Source organism: Salvelinus namaycush, chromosome 12 (genome assembly GCF_016432855.1).
Source record: "Salvelinus namaycush isolate Seneca chromosome 12, SaNama_1.0, whole genome shotgun sequence".
In the NCBI taxonomy this organism is placed as follows: Eukaryota; Metazoa; Chordata; class Actinopteri; order Salmoniformes; family Salmonidae; genus Salvelinus; species Salvelinus namaycush.
This window is the reverse complement of record NC_052318.1, coordinates 38,379,680-38,402,625: the sequence shown is the minus strand read 5'-3', so window position 1 is coordinate 38,402,625 and position 22,946 is coordinate 38,379,680.

The window sequence follows — 22,946 nt, the reverse complement described above, 5'->3', positions numbered from 1 at the left end:
ATGTTTGCTTGGTGAGACAATCTTCGAGACTACGTTTAAATGTAGGTGTAAAGAGGTGACAAGGCCACTAGAGAGGTTATTCTGAAACAAGTATCCGTGCCTCATTGTTATGTTGTAGAAATGTAAAGACTAGTTGTGGCCTCAAAATTACGCTCTCTGTAACCTGTTTTTGTGACCTCACTAACCTGTGAGGTTCTGTTTGACTCAGCAGAACTAATATTTACTCCCAAAGGGTCGTGGTATACACACACACGTACATGCACTCATGCTCACGCATGAAAACAAGCACTGTGGCCGGCACAGTCAGATGTTCCGGTAGAGTCCCTTCTCTTTACAGTTTATTGACTTGATGAGCATTCTTTACTAGTATGACATCTGAGAGGTGACTGAGTTGGAAGCTGGTGCACTTGCCCCACCAGAGGTGTTTTGTGCGAGACCCAGAGAGTGAGGTAGAGTTTGTGGGTGGGCTGTCCATATAGCTGCAGGCCCATGCCACAAAGCTTGCGCCTCTGCTGGTGGCAGCGACTTTACGACCCTCCTGTAGTTTACAACCTAGTGTAGTGTGGGCTGTCATTAGGAAAGAGTAATTGCTGTGTAAAACACCTCGAGGCTCCGTCAGGGAGCCGGACTGCTCGTGTACAAAGCCATGGGAGAGGAGAGAATGGCAGGGGCCGGCAATGGGAGGGCAGGCCTCAGTCCAGATGAGTGCTGGTTAATTTGTCAAAGACTGAACAGCAGAGGATTGCAGGCTGCTCATGCGTCAGGCTTTGATCCCAGTCCCAGTAAACAGTAGAAACACAGAGAAGAGAGAAAGCGTCCTGAAAGCTGCGTTATCTCTCCCAGAGTAAACTGATAATGGTGACCGGCGGATGGCTGGGACCTTGCCTTATCTTTCTGGCAGCCTGATTCTGCTTGTTCTTTCTCTGAGAGGGCTCTCAGGACTGACCCCAGCGGGTGTTGCTGCTGCTGGTGGTGGAGGGAAACGGGCCCTGCTGACGACCAGGGGAGGGGGTACTGTGGGGCCAGGGGGGCCAGGGGGGCCAGGGCAGTAACTCAGTGTCAACCTGTTTAGAATGCAGTACACTTACTTACCAAGTGGGGCAAGCCAGTGGTCTCCATTATATACCCTCTGTCCTAGACCCTGGAATGACTTTATGTCCTTGAGTTGGAATCTGCCCAGACCTTTGAAGATAGGGCTTGGAAGATGCTGGAGTCAATGAATTGAATTATATTACCTTTAGTATGGCTTTGGCTGTATGTATATCAAACTTAACCACTTATATGGAACACCATCCCTTAATACTCACACAGTAATTGTACATGTACAGTATCATGTATCACTCTGCATCAACTCAATGATGGGGACTATTGGGGAGAAACAAGGGGCCACACTATTGAGACTGATCAGCTTAGCGCTGGTTAGCGTTGGTTGGCATGAGGCCTTTGCTTTGACCTTACATTCCAAACCCATCGCAGGCCAGAGCTTTAATCAAAGCTGTTCAATGTAGCAGCTACCTTAAACGGGAGAAAGCCAATCCTCCAGGAATGTGATTGTAGAGGGTGATGGGCAGGGATATAGCCATTATCTGTCACTGCCCAGGCAATTATTCCCTCAGTGTCTGAGGCCGGCCCACATGAAAAGCACAGGTACACATGTGACTTTGTCTGGCCAGGGCCAGGGATTGGCAGAGACTACTGAAGCCACCCATTTCACGGATCAAAAATGTGACAAAGACATCCCTATTTGACCCTGTGCTGTCTGAGATGGTCTCACTGGTTACCCCCACCCGTTCTCGCCTTTGTCTCTGCTGCATGTCTGGAATATTTGAAGAGATTTTATCTGGTGCGTTTTGTTAGTGGAGGAATCCCGGTAGATAGTCTGAAGGCTGTTGAGTGGCAGCCTCGCCAGACATTACAAACAATGGATTACGGAGATCAATGCGATACTATGTTAATGCTGTAAGGTTATTTTATAAGATTCTTCTCGCCTTAACATTAGTTTTTTTTTGGAGAAACTTACTGTAAAAGAGAGATTTATTTGATACAATGATGGCATTTTATTGTGGTGGATGTTATTGTTGTTGATCTGCTGGCTCTGGTTTTGCCTCTACACCGTGATTTATTATCAATGTCTGTCCTCTACATCTCATTACCCGAAGGACACCATTTTGTCCTGCAGGCAAACCTAGACCTAACGTATATTTGCTAGATCTTTAAACCAGATTTTTATTGTTAGAGGATATGGGATTAATATGGAGCCTATTGTCATTATTGCAACAACACCATAGCATTTTGAGAATGGGGTACCCAAACAGGCAGAGGTTTAAGAGTTGTACACTGAATTTACAAAACATTTAGAACACGTTTCTAATATACTCAGTCTCAATTCGGTCGGGGCATGGACTCTACAAGGTGTCGAAAGTGTTCCACAGGGATGCTGGCCCATGTTGACTCCAATGCTTTCCACAGTTGTGTCAAGTTGGCTGGATGTCCTTTGGGTGGTGGACCATTCTTGATACATGGGAAACTGTTAAGCGTGAAAAACTGGGCAGAGTTGCAGTTCTTGACACACTCAAACCGGTGGGCCTGGCACCTACTACCATACCTCGTTCAAAGGGACTTACATATTTTGTCTTGCACATTCCTGCACAATCCATGTCTCAATATTTTAAAATCCTTCTTTAACCTGTCTCCTCCCCTTCATCTACACTGATTTAAGAGGATTTAACAAGTGACATCAATAAGGGATCATAGCTTTCACCTGGATTCACCTGGTCAGTCTGTCATGGAAAGGGCATGTTCCTAATGTTTTGTACGCTCAGTGTATACAGAGCAGATGAACAGCAGACAGATAAATATCCCCATTATTTACCAGCAACAGCAACTCCTATCTCTCCTCTGGTTTCCCCAGCTAAATTACTGACCAGTGGGGATGTAACATGTGGAATGGGCCAGAGTGACATCATGGCAGTGAAACACTGTGCGTCTCCGAGCAGCAGTCTGTGTGTGTTGTAAATCAGCCTCCATTTCGAAGACATGTTGTAAGGTTCACCTGTCTATAATTGGAAAATGGAGTAGTCTCTGTGTTGACACTTCTCGTCTATGCCACACTAAAACGGAGTGGAGGAAGGCTTTGTAACCGTAACAAATGATCAATATAATTTCAAGTAATATTGGGAGCTTTGACTCAAATTCACTATCATTATGTTTGATAGAATATTTATGCACATATAATTATAACTAAATAATAACGTAGTTATAACTTAATAAATGAGTTATAACTTCATTCTCAAAGTATTTATTTGATAGGTCATTATAGGCGTTCTCCTCTAAAAGGTGTAATTTAATGCATATCCAGTAAGGAGTAATTCATACAACACATTTAAAACAGAAGTGCTGGCAATACATGTGAAAATGGCATTTGTGCTGCATGCATTTATATAACCACCACATGAATAGAAGTATATTTTTAGGTTTGAAAAATACTTCCCTATCCACTAGGCGCTAGGAGAGGATGTCATGGTTAGATAATTCAAACATTGTGTCCACTTTATTTATTCACTACTTTCCAAAATAAAACTTGACACTTCTCACAAATCATCAGCCAAAATGTGGGGTTTGCGTGAGCGTCAGTTCTGATGCTAGAAAGGACCAAATATGAGAGGATGGTATAAGTTTCATGTGAGGCACACACAATCTGTGCTCCAAGTTCTGGAGTTAAAGCTGTAGATTCACCAAGTCACTAAACATTCACAGTTTTTACATGGTCACAAACCCCAGAAAACAACCTCAGGATTTACTTCACTGCTCTCTCTCTGTATTTTGCCTGAGTGCTGTTCTGTGGGTGTAGATTGGGTGGCAGAATGGAAATGGCGTATGTGAGGAGCAGAATAGTTGTGGCTTCCACTCAGTGAGTTTGGTCCAAATGCAACATATTGTTTTAGCTTTGTCCACACTAAAAACTATTATAAAAAACATTTTCCTGTAAAAAGTTGCCTTTTACTACCAGTATGATTAAATGGGCAATTTAGTTATGAAGTCACATGCTTATGAAGTGTGTAATATCTATTGCATTATACAGGACATATGACTAAATATGTCAACTGAATGTCAACTGAATGTCAATGTCAACTCACTCACTCACTCACTCACTCACTCACTCACTCACTCACTCACTCACTCACTCACTCACTCACTCACTCACTCACTCACTCACTCACTCACTCACTCACTCACTCACTCACTCACACTCACACACAAAGCTGCTGTTCTAGTATATACTATTTATGCAACTGTGTGACCAAGACACTACCCACTTTCTATTTGTAAATACAATCATACTTGACAGAGAACATGCATACTCTATACTGTATATCCTATTGTGTACATATCAGGCTATTAGTAGTCCCTCTTCTATTACTGCTGCTTTTTTAAATACATTTTCTATTTGACTTCTTCTTATTGATTATTGTACTTTAACGTTGAGGGAGCTAGCACGCAAGCATTTCGCTGCACCTTTTATACCTGCTGTAAACTGTGTACGTGACATATTTCATTTGTTTGTTTGGAGTTCCCTAATCTTTGTACAAACTGGTGGTCTAATTGGTTTGAGCTCCATTCATCACTTTCAACATTTTGAAATATACATAAAATAAATATATACTAGTATATACCAAAAGTATGTGGACACCCCTTCAAATGAGTGGGTTTGGCTATTTCAGCCACACCCGTTGCTGACAGGTATATAAAATTGAGCACACAGACATGCAATCTCCATAGACAAACATTGGCTGCAGAATGACCTTACTGAAGAGCTCAGTGACTTTCAACGTGGCACTGTCACAGGATGCCACCTTTCCAACAAGTCAGTTCATCAAAATTCTGCCCTGCTAGAGCTGCCCCAGTCAACTGTAAATGGTGTTATTGTGAAGTGGAAACGAAGTGGTAGGCCACACAAGCTCACAGAACGGGACCGCCGAGTGCTGAAGCGCGTAAAAAATCATCTGTCATGGTTGCGACACTCACTACCGAGTTTCCAAACTGCCTTTGGAGGCAATGTCAGCACAAGAACTGTTCGTCGAGAGCTTCGTGAAATGGGTTTCCATGGCCAAGCAGCCACACATAAGCCTAAGATCGCCATTGGACTCTGGAGCAGTGGAACGCGTTCTCTGGAATGATGAATCACTCTTCACCATCTGGCAGTCTGATGGACAAATCGGGGTTTGGCGGATGCCAGGAGAACGCTGCCTGCCCCAATGCATAATGTCAACGGTAAAGTTTGGTGGAGGGGGAATAATGGTCTGGGGCTGTTTTTCATGGTTCGGGCTAGGCCCCTTAGTTCCAGTGAAGGGAAATCTTAACGCTACAGCATACTATGATATTCTAGACGATTCTGTGCTTCCAACTTTGTGGCAACAGTTTTGGGTAGGCCCTTTCCGGTTTCAGCATGACAATGCCCCCGTGCACAAAGCGAGGTCCATACAGAAATGGTTTGTCAAGATCGGTGTGGAAGAACTTGACAGGCCTGCACAGAGCCCTAACCTCAACCCCATCAAACACCTTTTGGGATTAATTGAAACGTCGACTGCGAGCCAAGCCTAATCGCCCTACATCAGTGCCCGACCTCACTGATGCTCTTGTGGCTGAATGGAATCAAGTCCCCGCAATGTTCCAGCATCTCGTGGAAAGCTTTCCCAGAAGAGTGGAGGCTGTTATAGCAGCAATGGGGGTACCAACTCCATATTAATGCCCATGATTTTGAATGAGATGTTGTGTCTATAGGTTTCTACATACTTTTGGCCATGTAGTGTATATTACTAATAGAATGAATAGGTCAGCTAAATACCTGCATAACAGGATTTCAGATGCACAGAGTTTCTGATAAAAAAAACTTGAGCCTCTTTATGGCATTACTTGTGCAGTCCTCTGTGGGGCGCTGTAGATTTACCTAGTAGAGAGAGGGAGGGATGTGGCTGCCAGCTATGGCTGGTTCTTCCTTCACCTTGTTTGAAGGTAGCAGAAAATGTTTGTGAGGTTTAAATGGTGCCGTTAAGTTTCACTTGATACAAATGCAATTCAGCAACTGCAATAACCTTCACTATAATTCAAATTGGGGTTTATAAATTGTAAAGCCTAAATTATTATGTGGTTTTTAGATTAGATGCACACTTTCATGGACTTTTAATTATATTAAAATGATGATATTGTATCACACATATTTGGAATTCAAGGGTAAGAATTTAGCCCAGAATTGTTGGCATGTCAAGATATGGGAACCAAGGCAATTGTAATAATTTACTATATATTTTTTATATACTGTATATCGAATAGCCTTTCGTTTTTTTCCTCTTTAAATATTAATTCCTATTTCATTACAAATATTATACATGTATAAACATTAAATCATATGTACCAAAATTGTTATTCTTAGTTAACTATTCAGATATTATTCAAATATGTTGCATAATAAAATGAGTTTTTGTTCCCTCTTTGGTTCATATAAAGTGTGTGTGTGTGTGTGTGTGAGAGAGAGAGAGAGAGTGTGCGAGTGTGTGGGTTGTATAATAACATTGTCCTTTCCCATGGCAAGGAAATGTATTTCTGAGGCTTCTCATGACCTGAGTCACGGACATCTCACCATGGTTACATCAAGGCCGAGGCCCTCAGCATTCTAACTTAAATATCTGGAGTAAAATACATTTTCATATCGAAACAATAGCTTTCGGTGTGCAGAGTAATGACTGAATGACTGTGTGGATACTGTAGAAGTGTACTTTATTTCCATTAGAAACCCTTGACTAAATGATCATTCTTTACTAAGGGCTTTTTAAAAATGAAGTAGGTTTCTTCCATGAAGTAAAGGGGCAAATTTATGGGTTTTAGAAACTTTTTTCTTCTTCTTCTCCTCACTGATACAAAATGTAAGTAAATGTGTCCTGTCAAGCACTTTACTAGGGACCAGTTGTGGTTAAGTGAAGTAGTCCTCGCTATCAGCAGACTCTCATTAGATAAAACTGGAGGATGTGGAAATGGCTTCCTTTTATTGCTCTCCATTAATGTGGGCCATGTCTTCTGAGTGGAGAAACATTATCCTGTGGGTTATGTAAATACTGTCTGCTCATTCTGGCTGTTTGAAGTCTGCTTTGTATAAATTGTAGCCAATTTCAGTATCGTGGAACTGTTTAAACAGCTGCTTGTCTTTGTAAGGGATGACCTGGAGTTTTCCTCTGTTTTTTTTCTCTTGGAATACCTTTCCAGGAATCATTAACGAAGATTACAGTTCTGTGTTGGACCCACAGTCAGTAGCTCACTGTGTGCATTGGTCCAGTATTATTTGTTTCTTTTCATTTGCCATTACTAAATTGTCATAAATGGGTCATTTGACCAACAGAGATTGTTTGAACCCAGTCAGCTGGTTATTTCTGTCCAGTTGTCTATTGATTGTCTGTAGGAATGATTGTTACCGGTTGTGTTGACTTTGCTCCTCGTCTGGTTTTGGCACATGGCGTGTGTTTATGTATGTTCATGATATTGTCTTTATGACTGTATTATTCACATGTCTGTCCTTGTATCGGCTCCCTCTCTCCCAGAGGGACAGGTCCTCTATCTATCCGTGCTGGTCATCTGCATGCTTGTGCTGATCCGTCAGCAGGACCCAGTGGCCTTCTCCTCAGGCCAACGCTGTGGGACTACAGTGCAACCACAGGAGGATGGCCCCGAATGGAGTAGCAGTTCACTGTAGACAGCCTTCCTAATTACAATCCCTTTGATCATTGAGTCTTGCATGTGGAGAAATGTGCTCTGGTCCCTTTTTTTATGGTTTTTGGAAGTTGAAATGCTTCATGACATTAGTAATCAGTATGGTTACCACATTTGCCTAAGTAAGTTGACATGATCAGATTACTGTCTGTTGATCAGAGCCACATGGTGAGTCCATTGATTATGTCTCTGCATGCATTTATGGCTTTGGGCGTGCTCAGTAGAGCCCTAACTGGATCCCTGGTCTGTGGGGGGATGTTTCTAATGTACTAGGCCTGTACCCTCATCTCACTTGCCTGCCAGTATCACTTTTTAACATGCATACAATTTCACTTTTTTTTTATTAACAATGTATATTTTTCTGTGTATGGTGTGTGTGTATGGCATACTTGTAATATTATTTCCTACCTGGGTACATGAATAGGCTACAATTGATGATAACTCACTGCACAATAAGTGCCATCTAATATTATCTAGCCTATATAAAACGGATTCTATAAAACAAGGAATATTGCTATGGTGCCTATCTGTATCAATCCCTTGTGATTACAATACTGGCTGCTTGCCACTTTCACATAATCTGGACTGACCCCAGTTAGAGTTTGAAAAAGAAAGAGAACTGACACAAAACAAAAGCTGTGACCGAGCTAAGCAGTGGTCTGGTATTACCTGTCTCTGTAATGTCTTTAGCACAGATATAGCTTAGGTCTTCAGAAACACAGTAAATCTTGTGAAGCTTATTTTCCTTGCTGCATCTGCGTTTTATAATGGCCCTTTTAATTTGTTTTCACTGCGTCTGAGGGGATCGCCCATTTTTTCCAGGGCGCTGTTGCCCCTTTTTTAGCTGTGGAACTGAGTCATTTTGTAATGATGATTGTTGGAATTCACACGGGTCAGCATGACACGATAGTGATATCCCCATGGCAACACCGAGCTCCAACTGCTCTTCCTCCCCCTCATATTGAGAGCCCCTCCTCTCAAACATAAACTCCACCCACTGAATTATGTTCTCCATTCTGTGCTATTTGGATAAGAACATTTATGCCAAGTTTGTAATCGCTGTCGAACAACTTGAGTGAAAACCTATGCCTATGCTTGCATAAGTCTTCATTCACTGCAGAAACAAAACAGTTTGTGTTGTATGTTTCTACAGTGCATGTTAACTAATATTTAAGTGATGGGAACTGGAAAAAGAGTCTGAGGAGTGGAGGAGTGTATTAGAGGAGTAAAGTGGTCTGTACACACACAGTGGTGGCAGTGCACATAATGCCAAAGAGGGTGGGCACGGCCTGGTGGGGCCCCGGATGGACGGTCAGGTGACAATAGTGTGACCTGCCTTCCAGTCGTCCTGGTGACAGAGCCAGCTACCAAACTTATGTCACTCACAGGGCATTTATTACCATATCTGCCCGCCCTAGAAGTTATCTTCTTGGTTTGAGACCCTCTTCACTGCTGACTGAGTTTCTCTGTCATGATTTGTTTCTCTTGGCTTACAAAGCTTTATTTTGCTGTAAAATTCCCCAACTAATACTGTGAGTTACAGCTATTAAAAGTGTTTCATAAAGGGCAAAAAAAGCCTGTTATTTCAGTTGGCATGATATAGAGCTGTTGGTGTTTCATTCCAAGATTGAGGTGATCGGGACAGAGCAAGTGAGAGACTGTGTTACAGAACTGTGTTGTGGAGGCGGCAGACAGTGGTATGTACCGGCCTGGGTGACAGAGGGTTAAGGCCTTGCACTGAGAGGAGGAGGGTGAAGTGTCTTTTCAGAGGGGATGCTATATTCATTAAGATTTTTCTTTCCTCCCCTCTTACTTTCTGTCCATCTGAGGCACCATTATGGCTTTTCAGTCTGCTTCCTGCTTGAATTCCTCTCTCTGTTCCACTTCCATACAAAAGGTGGCTCCGCTGAGGAATGGCTGGGCTGGGATGGAGGGCTATTTTGTAAAGGACCCTCTGAGGCTACGGCCACTGTGTGTGTGTACCTGCGCCTTCAAAAACTCCTCTTTAGTTTTTGAAGGCTAGTGGTTCTTAATGGGCGCTCTCTGATTAGTGACAAGCTGGCATTTCACTGTAATAATGGAGGCCAGTGCAGTGTGCTAGCGATCTAAACCCCCTCCAAACGGCCAGAGCCTGTGAGCACTCACTGCTTTCATTGCCACGTAAACAGAGCACTCACTTTTATTATTAGTTTCTTTCTTGTTTGTCGTTTCTTTGTCTCTCTCCATTTTCCCCTCTTCAGTTTGTGTCCCTCGTAATCTTTCCCAGCAACAAAGGAGAACAAAATGTGTCCTCCTACCAGTAATTGTGTCTGTTGCTAGGTTTCCATTCAATTGTGACATATTTTCATGCAAATATAAAAAAATCTGCATAAAAACAATATGCGCATTTTCCCACCAGAGATGTTTCCATCAAATTGACTTGTTTCGGATAAAAGGCTGTGCGTGATGACATAGTACTCCTAAAAATAACTTTTGCAGTAAAATTCCCATATACAGAATCAAAAATACAAGTTTAATGGGTTTCCATCGCATTTTCAACTATACCGATGATTTTGCAACAAAAAAATGTGCGTTATATTGCTAATTCCCCACTCTGGTCTTGGCACGTGCTCTCTAGCCAACAGCTGGCAGATACAGTGCGATTTTTATGGACAAAATATATCGATTCTTTTGGGGGGGTCAAACGGCAGCCAAGCATCGATTATCATGTCCCCAGAATAAGACCCTCTGTATTTATTGGAAAGGAGCATCAAGATCATCACCGTGCACTTTCACCACCCTGTGAAGTTCATCACAACTTATTTGTAGCCAAATAAACTGCATGCTTTCCTGAGTCGTAGTGGGAGGAGTCAGTCCCCACAACATATCATTCATCGCGTGACTCCAAGTTTACTTCCATATGATGGCAATTATATCAATGTTTACACTTAAAGGCGTTTCCACTGCCATTTCTCGCATAATACATTTTACAGACACAAAAAGATCCCACCTTGTCTAGAGTATGTACCCTTTCCATCAGGCCTTTGGTGAAATGTTTTATCCAACATGTGCTTTACTAGCATAAAAAGGTTGGAAATCTGGTTAGTGTGGTGGATATCTTGTCCATTATGTTCTGATGTTGCATGACATTTCTGAGTGGTATTGATTAGTCTGTCATAGTTAATAGACCATCTTGTTTAGTAGATCTGTCTGTTTGTTTGTCTCATAGGCTCAGTACCGCCTCAACAACAGACACCTATTCCCTTCCAGTCCTCATATTCTGCACCTCAGGATGTTTTTCATGGTAATTAGCCTTGACAGGCCTCTCCCAGAGAATTATTTGAATGGTTTAAGTAAGAGCACAAAGATATGGAGGGTAGGAACACAAAGGGCCTCGTTGTCAGGCCGTGTAGCGGATCATGAGTGGAGCCTTTCCCATGATGCTCCTACCCTATCATCTCTCTGTTATGAGACACTGTTTGCATGCGATGCTGTTGCCTTCCCTCCATTCACGTCAATTAGGTCCTGTCTGGGCGCCAGCAACGTCCAGATGCACCCAGGTGTCCACACAAACACTGTCTGTTTTCTTGCCAGACATATTGTGCTGCTCAGCATGGCCTGTAAATTTTATAATGGGAATATCAGTTTGTCAACATTTGCTCTTTATATTCCTCTCTCCCATCCTGTGGAATGGAGGCTATAGTCTGTATAAAGGGGGCCTTCTTTTTAGCAGTGCTATGATTTTACCCTCAGCTGTTTGCAGCTGTGGTCTCTTGCTAAGCTTTTAGTATTGTGAGAGCGAGAGCCCCAGGTTGGGGGCTGCTAAATTATACTTTTCTTTTTTCTAGTTTTCCCTCCAGTTAACAGTAACAGCCAGGGGTCTGGCTTCTCCAAACCACAGATGAAACCTGAACTTTATTTCTTTACTCCTTGGCGTAGTTTAGTGCCATGGCCGGTAAATAGGCACATATCCACTATCCCCAAGCCAAATACCTGGAACAGGGTGGACACACACACACACACACACACACACACACACACACACACACACACACACACACACACACACACACACACACACACACACACACCAATGTGAAGTGTACGGCTTTTTCCTGCATTCTCATGATCTATATGGCGTAGTGCGGAACAGGCAGTTTGTAAACACTCCCTGATTCTGCTCAACATACTTTGTCATTCTGCTTTCACCATTCTTTTTACCTTGCACTATCAGTCTGACAGCGGTAGTGCATCAGCTGCAGGTCCTTTTGTCTGTACATGCATTTCCATCCAGCTGCCACGTCCTCTACAGAAACATCCAGTTCCTCTGTGGCTCCACGTTGTTCTAGTCTGTCGAGACAGTAGAGTGCTTTCTTCTCCTACTCTGCTCTGCACTCCTATTCGGTGCTGATAGCTCTTTTCTGGATGATCCAGGTCGTTCGGATGTTTAATAATCAGGGTTGTGACATGCTTACTTCCTGCTCACACATCAGGGCCTATGTAACACTTCTAGAAGTCTTCCCCTGGCGGCCCGAGAAGAACCAGAGCTGATGGAATGTGTACACCCCACACCCCGTAGACCAGCCCCAACCCCGTAGCCCCCCAGCCGTGCTCTGGCTCATCCCAAGGTTAAAGCCTCTCACTCTTCCTCCCCCACACTCCCCCCTCTACTGCGGGGCTGAGTCCAGCACATCTGGAGCCGAGCTCTGGACACGGCTGTGCTGAGCTGGGCAGGGTAGGCCAGGGTGGAGAGGAGAGGTGCTGCTGTGTTAAGCCATCTGCTCCTCTGGATGTGTCTGTCTCAGCTCATCTCATCAGCAGCATACTGACGGTATGCTCACAGCACTCGGAGTAGAGCAGCGCTGCACTGTGCGTTTACTCCAGTACCACTGATCCCAGAACTGTGAAAGATGCAAGTCTGGAGGCGGACGGTGTCAAAGCAGACGTCCAGCATACTGACTGGCTGCCTCAGTTCATCTGCCCAGTGAGAGAGATGGCAGTGTTGGGCAGCATTAGCTCTCAGTGCATGATATCATGTGGGTTTTCACTATAGGCTGTTTTTGACTGAGTGTGGGGTGCCATCTGTGTGTGTGTGTGTGTGTGTGTGTGTGTGTGTGTGTGTGTGTGTGTGTGTGTGTGTGTGTGTGTGTGTGTGTGTGTGTGTGTGTGTGTGTGTGTGTGTGTGTGTGTGTGTGGTGCGGGGGGTTAATGTGTGTGCAAGCAACTGGAGCAGACGTGCTGGGCGCTAGACACATAGGCAACTGTTTCTACCTGTTTATGCAGATTCAGGCAGGAGAGCAGCTGTCACACACTCATTAGCCTGTTTATGTGTGTGTGTAAGTGTGTGTTTGCATTCACGCTGCCAACGTCCAACAGAATAAAACACTGTGCACTTTTCCGATAAATTACATATTAAAATGAGCAAAAAAAGAGCGAATCAGTCCAAAGGCATATTTAGAACACATGTGAGATCTGCAGAACAGAGCAGGGCAATCCTTTGGCCCTACAGATGTGCCCAGATTATTATAGTACAGGAAGCAATCAGCTTTTAAGCCATGGCCATTGTATCATAATAGGATAATAAGTGGTTTAAAACCCAGTGCAGTAAGAGGGAGAGGGGATAGGGCTTGTATGTGTAGTGTATATGTTTGTTTGTTTGTTTGTGTGAGTGGATCTGTGCCTGGAAATTGTCAAAGCCTAATGGCTTCATAAGAGCAAGTGCATCCATGCTATCTGCAGAATTGGATCGTCTGAGAAATGAAAGTATCTCATAATCAATGTACAATGACAGCAACACTTATTAACGGAAGTGTTCAAATGTGCAATGAATGGAAGTGTTGTATGTTGTACGTATTGCCTAACCCTAGGATCCCCCGTTGAGGCCCTAAAAAAGTAAAGCCTTATTGAAAATGAATCATGGAAGACTGATCCCTACCTAAGGGATCCTCTTTCATGACTTATGTTGGCCACGCAGCCTTTTTAAATGGATGGATATGGCTTATAGAAGTAATGCCATGATGACTGTATCACTTATGTATAAATGATAGATTGTCTCTGTCTGTCAGATGAACTTTTCCTCCGTCTCACATTGCCACATTAAAAAATAATCACACGTGGTCCCAGTTGAGGGAGGAAATCCAAGTCTCCAGTCTCTTTTGGATGAAGTATCGAAGCTCTCCTTTTGACAGTGTGGTGGCCTTAGTAGCTCAATAATTAAGTCTGAGCAAGGGTAATTTATGCTATTGCCAAATCGCACAGTGGCACAACATTAACACTGAAAAGTTTTGCTTGGTCATGAAGAACATCTCCTAACTTTTGATTTGATTTGAAGGATATTGTTCTATTGTATGAAGTACAGTATATGAGGGTGGTGTGTGGCTAGCCATGGTAGCTGAGGGTAGAGATCCCAGAGAGGACCATATTGAGATAAGGCATATGATGTCAGAGCTGAGACTAATGCGAAGTGTTGAGATGAGGCTGGCTGGCTGGCTGGGTCTGCTCTGGGTCTGCTCTAAGCTTCAGCAGTCCTTTCTCATAGTGTTTTAATAAGTCTTGTTATACTCTAAGTGGTTGGGGATACTAGTTTGTAGTTGGACTTATTTTATATTCCATAAGATATCAAATTTAAACCATATTATTTGGGGATTTATTTCTTAGCGAGCTCACCCCAAAAACAACAAAGGACTTGGAGGAAAACATATTTTTACACCGCTGGGATTGCTGCCTAGTGCACAGGGTTCCATGTCACTTGAGACATTATTGAGACTAATGCTGACCCATTCTGCTATAATAATTTCTCCCTGTTATTGAAAACAGCCCATCACAAGCTTTTGTGGGTAAATATCATAAAGCTGGTTTCCATCAGTAATTTAAAGATTTAATCAAACCCCTGAAAATGCCCCCCATTTGACCCACCCTGAGTAGAGCTGGTAATCTCATTCAATTTCCATGAAGCCTCAGCCTTACACAGGGACCAGAGCAGAGGGACATTTTATAGTCCATCTTGAATCTTGAGACTTTCTCTTTTTATATCCTGCGGGCTGATGGGGGAGTTTATTATTCAAAGAGTGATTTCCCCACATCAAGGATACTCAAGACCCCCTATCTGCTCTATGTCTACAGCGCTTTGATATGAGAATGTAATTTTAGGAAATCTGAAGAGATGAGGAAATGGCATGCTGCACTTTGTGAACCCTCCACGTCTTGTCATAGGGCCAAGTGTTTGATTGATATCTCCAGCTGGAGGAGAGGCTGGAAGCAGCTAACTAACAGCTAGTGCGAAAGGCTAACAGTGGCCGTTCTAGGACTGACCTCAGTCTCCACCCTCACCTCACTCATCATCATCACAGCGTGACTGAGATGCAGCCAGTCAGTTCTCTTTCACTCCAATTTTAATAAATGCACTGGCCTCTAATTTTGCTTTCTGGCTTTTCACTTAAGCCAGTCTGGCTGAGGGAGCGTGTGTCAGGGGTAATTTGTGACTTGCTGACAGGTTAAAGGGACATGGCAGAGTGAGTGTTCAGAGCAGTGACAGGTCAGACAGAATGTGCACAACTGTGTAGAAAGCTCAGATACTGGACTGCTCGCTACTACTACACTATGACTATTAATTGGGTGAATCATGTGTGGATCAGGCCATATGTAACATTGTTTTAGTCTCAAAGCGTGGCCATTGTTCAAAACATGCGACTTCCTCTCAGGAGAGGATTGAAGTCATAACACATTTGGAAGCGTAACCTTCATGACAGTAATGCAATGTTTTTTTGTTGTTGTGTCTAACATGAACACCATACCGCTACTGTTCTCTGATCAGTTCCATATGGAGCCCTATCACAGCACAGAATCATTCCCATATCTGGTTTTACAAGGAAGGATTCGGGCATTCATAATAACACAACATCAAGTAGTCCATTTTTAGGAACATAAAACAGCAGTACATGAGGGACCAGCTTGTTGGACATCAGGGAACTTTTGGGATTTACATTTGTTTTTTGTTTTTTATGAACAAGCCCTTTTTATTAACAAAATGAACAAAATGAACATATTCTTTCTACAGCTTATCAGCGTGCTTTTAAGATGTGCCCTTTGTTGATGATGCTTATTATACATTACAGTTGAACCAAAAGGTTACATGAAACAAAGATGAAATGAAAACAATGAAATATGTACAGTACCAGTCAAAAGTTTGGACACACCTACTCATTCAAGGGTTTTTCTTTATTTTGACTATTTTCTATATTGTAGAATAATAGTGAAGACATCAAAACTATGAAATAACACACATGGAATCATGTAGTAACCAAAAAAGTGTTAAACAAATCAAAATATATTTTATATTCTTCAAAGTAGCCACCCTTTGCCTTCATGACAAATTTGCACACTCTTGGCATTCTCTCAACCAGCTTCACCTGGAATGATTTTCCAATGGTCTTGAAGGAGTTCCCACATATGCTGAGCACTTGTTGGCTGCCTTTTCTTCACACAGCGGTCCAACTCATCCCAAACCATCTCAAATGGGTTGAGGTCTGGTGATTGTGGATGTCAGGTCATCTGATACAGTGCTCCATCACTCTCCTTCTTGGTCAAATAGCCCTTACACAGCCTGGAGGTGTGTTGGCTCATTGTCCTGTTGAAAAACAAATGATAGTCCCACTAAGCGCAAACCAGATGGGATGGCGTATCACTGCAGAATGCTGTGGTAGCCATGCTGGTGAAGTGTGCCTTGAATTCTAAATAAATCACAGACAGTGTCACCAGCAAAGCACCCCCAAACCATCACACCTCCTCCTCCGTGCTTCACGGTGGGAACCACACATGTGGAGATAATCTGTTCACCTACTCTGCGTCTCACAAAGACACGGCGGTTGGAACCAAATATCTCAAATTTGGACTCATCAGACCTAAGGAAAGATTTCCACCGGTCTAATGTCCATTGCTCGTGTTTCTTGCCCAAAGCAAGTCGTTTCTTCTTTTTATTGGTGTCCTTTTGCAGCAATTCGACCACGAAGGCATGATTCACACAGTCTTCTCTGAACAGCTGATCTTGATATGTGTCTGTTACTTGAACTCTATGAAGCATTTATTTGGGCTGCAATTTCTGAGGCTGGTAACTCTAATGAACTTATCCTCTGCAGCAGAGGTAACTCAGGGTCTTCCTTTCCTGTGGTGGTACTCATGAGAGCCGGTTTCATCATAGCTCTTGATGGTTTTTCGACTGCACTTGAAGAAACTTTCAAAGGTCTTGACATTTTCCGGCTTGACTGACCTTCATGTCTTACAAAGTAATGATGGACTGTAGTTTCTCTTTGCTTATTTGAGCTGTTCTTGCCATAATATGGATTTGGTCTTTTACCAAATAGGGCAATCTTCTGTATACCAACCCTAGCTTGTCACAACACAACTGATTGGCTCAAACACATTAAGAAGGAAAACATTTCCACAAATTAACTTTTAACAAGCCACACCTGTAAACGGAAATGCATTCCAGGTGACGACCTCATGAAGCTGTTTGAGAGAATTCCAAGAGTGTGCAAAGCTGTCATCAAGGCAAAGGGTGGCTACTTTGAAGAATCTCAAATATAAAATATATTTTGATTTGTTTAACACTTTTTTGGTTACTACATGATTCCATATGTGTTATTTCATAGTTTTCATGTCTTCACTATTATTCTACAATGTAGAAAATAGTAAAAAAAAAAACTTGAATGAGTAGGTGTGTCCAAATCAGATCCTCTCAAGAGCTGTCAGGTTGAATGGGGAGCATCACTGCACAACTTTTTTCAAGTCTCTCCAGAATTGTTCGATTGGGTTCAAGTCTGGGCTCTGGCTGGGCCACACAAGGACATTCAGAGACTTGTCCCGAAGCCAAGCCTGCGCTGTCTTTGTTGTGTGCTTAGGGCTGATGTCCTATTGGAAGGTGAACCTTCGCCCCAGTCTGAGGTCCTGATCTCTCTGGAGCAGGTTTTCATCAAGGATCTCTATATACTTTCGTTCATTCGTTCATCTTTCCCTCGATCATGACTAGTCTCCCAATCCCTGCTCCTGAAAAACATCCTCACATTATGATGCTGCCACCACCATGCTTCACCGTAGGGATGGTGCCAGGTTTCCTCCAGAGTTGACGCTTGGCATTCAGGCCTAAATGTTCAATCTTGGTTTCATCAGACCAGAGAATCTTGTTTCTCATGGTCTAAGAGTCCTTTAGGTGCCTATAGGACTCTATAGGTACTCCAAGTGGGCTGTCATGTGCCTTTTACTGAGGAGTGCCTTCCGTCTGGCCACTCTAACATAAAGCTCTGATTGGTGGAGTGCTGCAGAGATGGTTGTCCTTCTGGAAGGTTCTCCCATCTCCACAGAGGAACTCTGGAGCTCTGTCAGAGTGACCATCGGGTTCTTGGTCACCTCCCTGACCAAGGCCCTTCTCCCCAATTGCTCAGTTTGGCTGGGCGGCCAGCTCTAGGAAGAGTCTTGGAGGTTCCAATCTTCTTCCATTTAAGAATGATGGAGGCCATTGAGTTCTTGGGGACCTTGAATGTTGCAGAAATGTTTTGGTACCCTTCCCCAGATCTGTGCCTCGACACAATCCTGTCTCGGAGCAGGATTGCTTTGACCTCATGGCTTGGTTTTTGCTCTGACATGCACTGTCAACTCTGGGACCTTATATAGAAAGGTGTGTGCCAATCAAATGAATTTACCACAGATGGACTCCAATCATGTTTAAGAAACATGTCAAGGATGATCAATGGAAACAGGATGCACCTGAGCTACATTTTGAGTCTCATAGCAAAGGGTCTGAATACTTATGTAAATAAAGTAGTTCAGTTTTTTCTAAACACCTGTTTTCGCTTTGTGGGTTTTGTGTGTAGATTGATGTATTTAAATTTTTTTTTAATACATTTTAGAATAAGGCTGTAACATAACAAAATGTGGAAAAAGTGAAGGGGTCTGAATACTTTCCGAAATGCGCTATTCCCTGAAGAGGGCACAGTGATGCCGAAACGTTGGTGGTTTACCAAATAAATTACTGGGAGCTTGTAATTAGAGGGTGCGACCCTCTTTATTTTTATAGCATACAGTTTACACACCGTTAGACAGCACCTTTACCAACTTCTTTGGGGTGTGCGCCAGCTCTTGCTTTTTATTATATTGATAAAAGATAACATTGCCACCAGAAAGCCTAACTAGTCTGGACAATTTAAATGCGAGAAATGCATGCTCCAAGCTCTGGCTTTGAAAAGTAAATTTTTGGACTAAGCAGCTTGATTACAGCGGGATGAATTTAACTGCATCTTATGCCAGACAAACGGTCACAGCACGCTGGTGGTATAGTTCTGGCCTTATTAACTAACTGTTTATGCTGTTTGTTTGTCTTATATGTTAGCTTTCACCTTCTCTCCTTCCCCTCTCTTCTATGTTTACTGATGTGTTAATCTAATTCCTTTCCTTAAAAACAGGCCCGCGATAAGGTCCTTATCCACTTCATGACACTGTGACTCTGAAATACCTCGGCTTTCAATTTAAGCTCATTAGCGTGGCTTTGCCATGGTGCAATGCAAAGAAAGGAGAGGACTGGGGTACACTGAGGTGGACAGCTGAATGGGTTAGGGCACGGCAGGTCAGCGGGCACATGGGTGCTCTGATCTCTACAGTCTTCAGTAATGGGTGTGCACTATTGCATATCGGCCTCCGACTGCAAGGCACTACAGAGGGTAATACGTACGGCCCAGTACATCACTGGGGCAGAGCTCCCTGCCATCCAGGACCTCTATACCAGGTGGTGTCAGAGGAAGGCCCTAAAAATTGTCAAAGACTCCAGCCACCCTAGTCATAGACTGTTCTCTCTGCTACCGCATGGCAAGAGGTACCGGAGTGCCAAGTCTAGATCCAAAAGGCTACCAGCTTCTATCCTCAAGCCATAAGACTCCTGAACAGCTAACCAAATGGCTACCCTGACTATTTGCATTGACCCCCCCCTCCATTTTTACTCTGCTGCTACTCTCTGTTTATTATCTATGCATAGTCACTTTACCTCTACCTACATGTACATATTACCTCAATTACCTCGACTAACCGGTGCCCCTGCACATTGACTCTGTACCAGTACCCCCTGTATGTAGCCTCACTACTGTTATATTATTGTTGCTCTTTAATTATTTATTTTTCTATTTATTGTTTACTTTAGTTTATTTAGTAAATATTTTCTTACCACTTATTTCACTGTACGGTCTACACCTGTTGTATACGGTGCGTGTGACAAATACACTTTGATTTGACTTGATTTGAAACATGGCTGTGTAATAACTAACTGCTCCAGCCCCTGCAGGCTACACAGTGGGCTCCTCCTTCTCTGCCAGGCCTCAGCTGCTGAGGGCCTAACGGGCTGGAGACTCCAGTGAATTATCCATAATGGCCCTGTATGTGTCAGATCTGTGAACTATCTCCCTGTGATGGGAGGCAGCTGTATGCACACAGAGTACACATTTTAATAAGGCCAATTCCATCAGCACGCCGACCAGCCACATTTGGGATCAATAAGGACCTGTGATGCATCATCATCAGTGTGGTGTTTTTGGATGTCTGTTCGTGCTGCCGTGGCACCAACATGGAGTGGGAATAGCAAGCATGGTCAAAAAGCTGTAGTCCTGCTGTTCACGCAGGTATGTCGATGTTGCAGTGGCTGTGCCTCAGACAGACTGGAACTATACCGATGATTTAAATGGAACAACATGTCTTAACGCTTCACTCTATTGTTTGTATTCCAGACGGAGAAGACAGGAGAGGATGGTCTTCCAGGCAAAGCCAGCAGACATCATCAGACGATTCTCTGGATATGATGGGGCCATCAGGTAATGGAACAGCCTTTAACACAAATGATCTGCAAGGCCACTGACTATCAACTGACCACCAACTCACTTCAATTATTTATCAGTGGAAACACTATTATATTGTACACATACGAGGTCAGGGGGCATGACTGATAACAGGATGGACTCAGCTCCGCCATATTAGAAAACACATGAGAAACCAAAGTGTCCCCTCAATCCCCCCTGACATTACAATTCACCTAATCACAGCTCGTGCTTTGTTTTTATATTGTAATATGGATGAGTACTGTACGTGTTGCCATGACTACAAAAAGGTAAAGCCTGACTATGAACATGGTAGCCTTTTGACTTGGTATGGTGTGAGGATGGGACTGGATTGATATTATATAATGGCTGGCTGTTAGTCTTGTAAACCCGACCCTAGGCAGTCCATTATTGAAACCAGACACTGTTGCCTAGGCTCTGGTTTTCGAGACTAGCTTGGGATAGTGAATTTTAAAAAATGACAGAGGAATAATACCATTGGGAAATTGGATTTCCATGGTCTTGTGAAAATTATTATTATTTTTGTGGGTTTTTGTTTTGTTATTTTATTATAATCTATTTCCAGAGATTTGGTTGTTTTCCAGTCTTGTAACGGCACAGCAATGTGACCTATTTCCTGCTCTGCTCTTTTCCCTGGATTTGGTTGTGACACTACCCAGGAATCCTCATTGGCTTTAGTCTCTTATGAAAGCCTACGTGGTAAATATTTTCTGATAATAGCATGAATATGTGGCATCACCAACAAAACCTCAAGGACTCCATTTGAATATAATCTATATTGGACATCACATCTTTTTATGAAAACTAAGGGGAGGAGGGCTTATTATGAAAAGTGCCATCCTAGTGTGGCCCACAAAGAGCCCTCAATGACATCATGTGCAGTGTACTGTAAGCAGTCAGCAAAGCACAATATGTCAGGGCACCAAAGGATGGAACAACGGAGGGGACCGACAGGCAACCAACATCTGGCCCCAAAGCCACAGTGACAAAACTGCAGCGACATCTGTTTATCTGCAGGGCAATGTGACACTGATGGTGTTAACTGCAAAAGAAAAATACAGAGAAAAATCCTCCTCTCCCTCTCCCTCTCCCTCTCTCTCTCTCTCTCTCTCTCTCCCTCTCTCTCTCTCTCTCTCTCTCTCTCTCTCTCTCTCTCTCTCTCTCTCTCTCTCTCTCTCTGTCTCTGTCTCTGTCTCTGTCTCTGTCTCTCTCTGTCTCTCTCTGTCTCTCTCTGTCTCTCTCTGTCTCTCTCTGTCTCTCTCTGTCTCTCTCTCTCTCTCTCTCTCTCTCTCTCTCTCTGGCCTAATTTGCACATCTGCTGAGGACACATCATACAAATACAAAGTCAGAAATCTGTAAGCTGCCGTCCTGGTTTCTGATCTAATCGCTGCAGAGACATAAAAGCCTGTGGAGAAAAAAGAAATAAACAAGCCAAAGCGATTATTATTTTATACTCCTTTTTTGCTGGCGGTCTGCAATGCATGCACTCAAGAGAGTGAGCTTGAGTATGTGTGCATGTATGTGTATGTGTGTGTGTGTGTGTGTTAATGCACTCGTTTCCCATTATGACAGTGTTAGTAGAATACCCAAGGCCTGGTGTGTCCTCTGTGTTTCCTTCCAGCACAGATCCCTACCATCAAAGGGCTCTGGAGATCACTGTAGATGTCTTTATATCTTTTAACAGCACAAATGTGATCTTTTTACGCATCCACACTTCTGCCTGTTTTTTGTGACATTTAGATGATGTTGGCAGTTTGCTCTTGCTCGTGTCATTTGCTCATGTCGATTTGTACTATGATCTCGTCTTACAAGAGATTTTTCAAATGTTATAATCTCTGATAAAATCAAATAACTTTTGTGCGTTTTCTCCCCCATCCTAAAATTAGACTTGCAGGACAGCGTTGTAATCTCTGGTAGTTGGACAGGATATTCTCCATTCATGTATGGCCATGTGATGCGCTGTTATCAGGTCATCTACGACATGTCACTGATTAGCAGAACCCCTAGTCTGTGTGTGAGTTAACAGCAGAACCCCTAGTCTGTGTGTGAGTTAACAACACAAGCCCTAGTCTGTGTGTGAGTTAACAACACAACCCCTAGTCTGTGTGTGAGTTAACAACACAAGCCCTAGTCTGTGTGTGAGTTAACAACACAAGCCCTAGTCTGTGTGTGAGTTAACAACACAACCCCTAGTCTGTGTGTGAGTTAACAGCACAACCCCTAGTCTGTGTGTGAGTTAACAACACAACCCCTAGTCTGTGTGTGAGTTAACAACACAAGCCCTAGTCTGTGTGTGAGTTAACAACACAACCCCTAGTCTGTGTGTGAGTTAACAACACA